The following is an 8356-nucleotide window of genomic DNA, read 5'->3' as shown; positions in this document are numbered from 1 at the left end:
CACCATGCTTTAGGTCCGAGGACATGTGCAAAAACCTTTATACAATAATTACGTGAAGTTAGTGGGGTAGAAGAAAATGTTATCAGCCATTATCTCTTGCTCCAGAGGATGTGAGGAGAATATAAATAAATCCAGACACTGCAAAAGCTTTGCTGCAAGCTAGGCGATTAAAGTATTTCAGATTCCTACAAGTCTATTTAAAGCAACTTAAATCTTTTTGATGGCCAGTAGTTCACTCCAGCCTAGCTGCTTGCACAAGCTAAGCTTCCCTAACACACTGCACAGAATGCACAGCAAAATGGCTTCAGCTCCTGAAGAACAGTAATACAGATGAGACATTAGACTACGGATAGGTCTTCAGAAAATGTTCTAGGTTACTTTTGTTTATGTTAGAGATACACAGCCCTTGTAAGGCTTAATACTATTGCACAGGCTCATATACTTCAACCTTCACTGTGGTAAGACTTCCACATTCAGGGCAGTGGCAGGTCAGCAGTTGGTTTTGCAACAGCTTGCAGAGCTGGGGAACAATTTAACTCTCTCTCCTCTTTGTCGATCTGTCTGTCTCTCTCTCTCTGTCAAGAAGCACTTCCCATCATTTGCTGACAAAATTGAAAATAACAGCTCTACCAGAGCTGGATTGACCAGGATATGTGCAGGCTATTTGGAAGGCCATGCAGTGCTTCCACTGCCTGAAGCTGTTCACAGAGAAGTGAACTCATCTTACTCACTGCCAAGGAAGAAGCCTAGTGATAGTAAGGGAGGGGAAAGGGGATGGGAGTGGATAGAAGAAAAAAATATTGTTTGCTTGCATCAATTTAGCCATATCTAAGAAAGTAGTAAATAAAAAAATTCTTATCTTGCATTTTACAGCACATTTCTCCCATCATCATCCCACCACACTGGGATACAGTACAGACTATAATCAGCCTCAAGAAAAATGGGAAATATAAGAGTCATCCATCTTTTGGTATAAACCTAAGGAAAAAAATATCATCTTAAAACTAGAAAAACAGATGTATTGCCTAAAGAAATCTGGTCAGTAATTTGAGTTATATGGGAGAGGCAAAGCTGACTATAAAAACCAAATGCCCTCACAAGTGACAATATCTATCATGAGTCAGAGAATCATCAGGATTGGAAGAGACCAAGATCATAGAGTTCAACATCAACCCAACACCATCATCATCACCCCTAAACCGTGCCTTCAAGTCCAACCATTAAGACACCACCCAAGTGCAGGCAGCAAATTGCTGCTGTTGGGAACCACCCCTTGCGTCCTAACAGGGAGAACTAACCTGAAAAGCACTAATTCCTTCGTGCTCTGCTTGAAACCCAACAGTTTTGGAGTCCTTGGTGCCTGATGGTCACTATTACACAACTGCAAAGTCCACGGCTTTGAGCCAAGACCGCAAGGCCACCAAGCTCCAGGAGAACCCTTTGGACAACCACGCAAAACGTGGTACCTGCTACAGGAACTCCACTAACTGCTGAAGTCATGTCTTCAGTTCTTAAGTAAGGTTCATTCTAACTAATGCTAGCAACATAACATATTTCCTGTGAGGAGTATTGAGCAGTTTGGAATTTTTTTTTTTTAATCAAGCAACTGATTCTCCATGAAAAAATGTCCTTTGCTTTCTGTCAGTCATACAGTGTTTTCCTGACAGTCTGAGCTATTTGTATAAACCAATGTGCTTGGTCTGACTTTATCCATGTCTCTATATGGCGATAACCTCACTTAGGTTTGTTACTCTATACCTCTGATCACATCAGAAGAGCTCAGCCTTTAGCTTATGTACTGTGTACAGCCTGCAAGAAGAACTAACCCATCGGAGCCTGCTCAGAGTGGACTGCTCTCCGTTGCCATAGCTTTCCAGACTGCACTGCCCTGGCTCCTTAACACCATCCTGACCTGCTGAGCTGCAGAGCACAAGTGCCTGTATATATTCCATTTTCTTCTGTCGCTTCCAGGACTGAGGTAGCATCATCAGAGTCAGTGGCTTTCGCCTCTCCCCCGTCACCAGAATAAGTCATAAAGTGTGCTCTTCCAAGAAGATCGGATCCAGTTGGATCACATAATTCATTTAGAAGAGCACTGTGCCTCACTGTCTGCTGTGAAATCTGAGAAGACTGATGGACTATTGATGACAGCATAATGCTGCCCTAGCAGGAGAATGAAGAAAGCCTGCCAAACACTACTGATTTGCTAATGATGCTTATCTGCTGTAATCATCCAGAGAATTGGAAATGGCAGAGTAGAGAGTAGAAAATCCTCAGGGAAATCAGTTTGAGACAAATTTCTGGAGTCAGCCAAAGGAGTAAGAAGGCTCTAATTTGTGAAAGACTCTTATTAGAGTTAGAAGTTCTATTAAATAAGTCAGCAAAACTTAGAGGTGATTTTGCAGATTTTGGTCAAGGGCTTTCTTTAGACCTCTACATCTCATGCACTAGATCTACTGGAAAAATGGTTTGAATTTAAAAGTGCTCATATAAAGATGTGCAAAACTTAATGAAACTTCTAGTCTTTGAAAGATGGTATTATTAATCAGAGTATCTATGAAGATAAGGATGGAAATTTTCTGTGGGAGGATGATCTTAACCTATCTGGGGAGTCAGCACAGCTCTTGGGGCTGCAAACAGCTGGACTATGGGGCTCCACATACCCAAAGGAAAGCAAATGAGCTTTGCCATGCCAAATTAAGACACTGAGTTCATTGTGGGTTTGAATCTATGACCGATTCATCACTGCAGCTGAGTTCAGAATAGAGTGAATCTCCAGAAGAGGAATCTAACACAGATTATAATATGTTATAACTATAACATATTATAGTTACAGTCTCTTCAAGTTAAGGAATAAAGAATATCAGGTCAGAATCCCAAAGATAATTCATATGTAAAAATTAGATATTCATCTATTGAGCTTAAGCTCTACTGTTCCCAACAAAGCATCTTCCATGATTTTGATAGTTCTCACTGACTGATTTTTTCTTAGTTGGACTTCCTTCACGTGAGAAACTTCACCACCTTAGCTAGAAACAAAAACCCGAGTTATCCAGGAAGAAGGGTACACAGTTCACATATAAACCAGGCCTGGCAGATTATCAAAGATAACTAGGGCATATAGAAGAGGTTTTACAGTTCTGCCATCTGTCCAAAATGATCTGTATTCCCCATGGAAATGGCCTAAGGGCAGCCTGATTTTTCCTTGATATGGATCTCCCACATGCACTTCTATCCTGCAGAAGGCAAGAAGGGCTTTCTCTGCCAGATCTTTGTTGTCAGTAAGTCATCAATAGCATTGGTGTAATGGAGCATTATCTGATGTTCTTGTCATGTTAGATATATTCAGACTGGTTTATTTTCCTCTTTCTCCTGTTCCTGTGGATCTTGTCCATTTTTGAAGCACTATTACTAAAATAGCAGTTGGCTGCAAGAAGTTTGATGAAATCTTATTTTAGTCTTATATCCAGTCTGTCAAAATCCACATTCTTCTGAAATGGGATTTGCTACAATTTCTGTTTTATACGATAAAATTGGAAAAATAGTTCAGATGGTGTTGAAATATTCTTTTGCCATTTTTGGGAAGAGAACACAGCAGTGAAAGAATTGAAAGAATTGCAGGTTATTCCTCTGCAGAAGAGAGATAAGATGTATTGTAAATGATCAATATCGAGAACATCAATAGCTTACTAATGACCTACAAATCCAAAATTTACTGTTTAAAATTGAAAACACAGATGCTCAGTGAACACAACTTAAATTGATTTGCAGATAACATCAGAAAATCTGAGGAATAAAAGGAAATGCAACCACCAAAGGACATAAAAGGCAGTGAGAAAAGCTTTTATAAATACATCCAGGATAAAAGGCGGAGAGCATTGCACTGGTCTTACGCAGGAATGGTGAAAAATGCATGAAGGAATGTAAAAGGACAAAGTGTTCAGTGCCTGAGCCTTCATAGAAATAGTATTTGTGATCAGATTCTTAACACATTTCAGTGATGTGGAACACTGGCTAGAATTAGAAGAGAACAGATAGCAAATATTTAGCTGTGACGTGTCCATGATAACAGAGCCTGCTGAAAGGTTAAGAACCTTAGAAGGTTAAGAAATAATTGAAACAATCTGGACTACTTTGAGGGCACACAGAGGACTGATGAGAACTATAGTGGTCTTTCACAGAAAGGGAAAAGGAAAAGATGGAAAATTGCAGGCTACTCAGTTTAATACCTGGAATGATACCACAACAAAATATGAAACAACCTGTGTATAAGCATCTAGAGATATAAACATGGTAAGAAACAGCCAGCTTGTATTTATCAAAATAAAGTGTGCTAAACCAAGCTAACTTCTTTCCAAGTGAATAATTTGCCTTTTCAGAATAATTTGTCTTTTTGAGAGGACGAATGTAGTAGAGAAAATGGATGTTCAGTTCATTGAAGTTGTTGCAATCTCAGACAACTTCTCTACAAACAAACTCAGGAATATGGCTTTTATTATATCAGCATAAGATAAGCCCATCAGCTGTGGAAAACACCTGCTCAAAGAATAGTCAATATTATTCTCAATTCCAGCTTGAAATTGCACCAGCTTTTGAAATACTGAAATCCTTCACAGAGCAGAATTTCTGTTCTCAGCACACCTGCAATGGGAAGGAGTGATTTCTTGCAAGCAACGAGAGCAGCCCTGTGCAGAGGAAGTGTCCCAGACCTTATCTGAACTTATCACCAGGCAAGATGTTTAGTCTGGAAGCGCTAAAACATCTCTGCTGGGGAGCAGCTGCTAAGCCAGTTCTCTGCCTTTGCTGGGTGACTGTTGGTGTCAGGACAGAGGGGAGTCACCACAATTGTGTTCCAGTGACCCTGATTGTCAGTGACTCCCGATGCAATTAGCAGTTTTATCCCTATCTGTAAACCAAATTATTCCTAGGAAATAGTCATTGGTATTGTGCTACATCACTGCGGCATCTTGGCTACGCTTGAGTTTCTCTTCCTTGGTACCCTGTGGTCTGAAGATCCTATGACTTTGACAGGTGGAAAAAAATGCATTTCTCATAGAGCACCTCAAAAAACATCTTCTTCAGCATTTCAGCAGCAAGAAGGGGACAAATACCTGTCTCATATCCTTGAGGTACAGCAAACAAATTTAACCTAGTTGTATCAACCCTGTGCTGAACGTCTGGTAACACATAGTCCCAGATACCAGAGGCACATGCCCATGTAAGTTCATCCAGTTGGTCTTTACTGTTTCAAATTCAAAGCAGCTGCAATTTTATCAAAATATTCACCAATTCACAGATTGTACAATAATATATTTGTACAAATCCACAGTGACTGAATTGGCTTTCAGATCACTGGCTACTAGTCTGAAATATGAAATTACCATAAAATAGATAATTTGGGGAGAATTAAGGGATTATTTGAATACACAGTATTCATCATTATTTTGCACACATACATTTGTTTACAAAGAGATGTATATTTGTTTACATGGAGTATCAGTAAACTACTTATTATATTCCTAAGTTGCTGATTTTCATCAACTGGCATACATGAACTGAGCAATTATCTGAGCAATTGAGGAATACATGCAGTCCCCTATAGTAACTTCAGCTAACAGGCTGGCATAGTTAATTGGATCACATTGGATAGGCTCACATGTGCCTAAGCCCTGTAATATATCCGGACATAGTTCACCATATTTTTATGCATATTTTTTAGACTTTATTAAGCTTTTTATTAATATATAATAGTCCTTTAATAATAAAAGCAGTTAAGACTGGTTTTTTTTCATCTTTAAAAAAGGAGACCAAGTTGCAAGTTCTACTATAACCATGAAGTAAAACTACATCTTTAATAATAAATATTCTGTGACTAAAATGCTTCTTTTTCTGTCAGCTTTCCTATGGGTCATTTTCTTTCAATAAGCAAAGTCAGGGACAGCTACTAGACCATGCAAGACTCATCTCTCCCTCAGGAGGATTTTAAATTACAACTTACCTTATTGGATTTAACTTCAAGTAGAAACTGATCTATAGGTTCTGCTTGGGGCCTTTGTGGTGTCATAGAAATTAAGTTACTCACACAGGGGACACTCAAAAAAAGGGGTAAGATTTCATCCAAAAGTAAACAGTACAAAGGCAGAATGCCTGTAATTAACAAGTTAAGACTAAAGTGTAATGGCAGACACCTTGAGTGCTGTGTGCAGTTTTAGGCACCACAATACAAAAACTTCATTCAGCTATTTTGGAGCATCCACAGGAGAGCCACAAGGATGGTGAAGGATCTGCAGGATCTGAAGGATCTCTCAGAAGAGGAGACTGAGGGGAGACTTCATTGCAGTCAACAAGTTCCTCATAAGGGGAAGAAGAGGAGCAGGTACCAATCTCTTCACTCCTGTGATTAGTAACAACACTCAAGGAAACAGCAAAAAGCTGAGCCAGGGGAGATTTAGGTTAGATTTTGGGGAAATGTTCTTCACCCAGAGGGTGGTTGAGCACTGGAACAGGCTCCTCAGGGAAGTGGTCACAGCACCAAACCTGACAGAGTTCAAGAAGCGTTTGGACAATACTCTCGGGTACACGGTGTGACTCTTGGGGATGGTCCCATGCAGGGCCAAGAGTCGGACTCGATAATCCTGATTGGTCCCTTTCAACTCAGCATATTCTATGATTTTAAGTTCCCATGTCAAACAGCAAGTGCTATGACATCTTTGGCTTCTTAGATTCCTGCTCTAAGTTTGATGAGGGTAAAAAGCAGGGAAGGGAGGAATCTTCATCACAGGTCCAAACCCACATATTCATTACATTTGAGTCAACAGCAAGGTGTTGTACCAAACTTACTTCCGCGTCCCCCATCAAAGTAGAACACCTACATTAGCAAAACAACTTTACATAAAATATAATTTGTTCTATGGAGCTCAGAGGGGAAGAAGAATAACGACAGGAGTCTAAAACTCCCATGCTAGCCAAAGCCATTCTTAGATGAAAAGGAATTCACTAGAAGAGGCAGTAGCTAAACAGTCAAAAGGTCAAGGGTAAAGGGAAAAATAAGCCTCTGGTTTTGTCCACTTCCAGAACTCTGAAGAAATCTTCTCTGATGTCTTCTCCCTCATTGGTTGATAGCAGTAACAGAAATGCTACTGTAAAAAACAGTTTGTGAGTACTTATGCTACAGGTTAAGTTGTAAAGGTGACAGGGAGCTTTTTTCCACTGTGCTGTGTACTGACTGAATGTCAAGGACTAGAGAGATGCAGCCCATGAGGCACTACAGAGTTCACTATTGTTGACAGCAGTGCTGAGACCTCATTAGGGAAGACTTGCAGATCAGAAATTAGTGTGAATATGTGCTTAATGTCTGGATTCAACAGACTTGTTGGTTCCTCTGTAGCACTTTGTCCACCCAGCCTCAGCTGCCTCTTGTGAGTGGCTAAAATTTCAATGAATTCTCTCATAAACTTTAGGACAAGAGAGCCTCTGGTCTACTCTTTACAATATTGCCAGGTCCTGGCATTTGCCAATTTGTGTGGAGCAAGGTACATCTGAATTTAAGTTTGAAATATACACTATATATGTTAGAAATTTAATTCTACTAACCTCAAGGACAGTGTTTTGAATAGTTCTCCTGAACTAATTAGTTGAATGGCTTTTTAAAGCTTAACTGATAATAATTTTATTGTCACAGATAATAATCTGGAATGCATCTAACAATCAGTGTAATTATATCCTTCACTAATTTTTCAGTAGGTAAGCCTTTTCAAAATAATAGGTCTGATCATCCTTCTTATTAGCTGACACCTTGCATTGTTACTGTGCTTTGGAATCCTCAGGAAAAAAGAAAACCTGGTTTGGGCAAACAGCTCTCGGTGTCTGGAAGGTTTTCTTTTCCCTGTTTTCACACCATCACAAAACTCTTTGGTGCTAACTCTGATATATCAGAAACCTCTGCTTTTTTGAGGACAAAACTACAATTTCACATTGTAGGATTAGAAAACCAAGGCAAGAAAATGTGCTGAGGTATTTTGGTTTGTTTGTTTGTTTGGGGGTGTTTTTTTTGATACATCTAAAAATTAGAGAAAATTGAGAGCCAATAGTAAGTGAAGCAGGAATGATTATGCATGAAAAGGTAATGAATTAATGAAGAATCATACAATAAGCTTGCTTCACCAAAAACCCCAACAGTTTCACTAATGAAATAATTTTTAATTGAGACCTTCAGGAATACAAACAGTTTTAGAAATTATCTGCAGCTTTGACAAAACATCTCAGAAATACAGGGCACGTGATAACTAAAGATAAGCACTCTATCTAGAACAGAACTTAGTAACTTTCCACTCTGATGTAACAAGCCAAAAAGCAG

This window comes from Empidonax traillii, unplaced genomic scaffold (assembly GCF_003031625.1).
Source record: "Empidonax traillii isolate 1590-97213 ecotype Southwest subspecies unplaced genomic scaffold, ASM303162v1 scaffold646:size549819, whole genome shotgun sequence".
Taxonomy (NCBI): Eukaryota; Metazoa; Chordata; class Aves; order Passeriformes; family Tyrannidae; genus Empidonax; species Empidonax traillii.
This window is presented reverse-complemented; position numbering follows the sequence as displayed.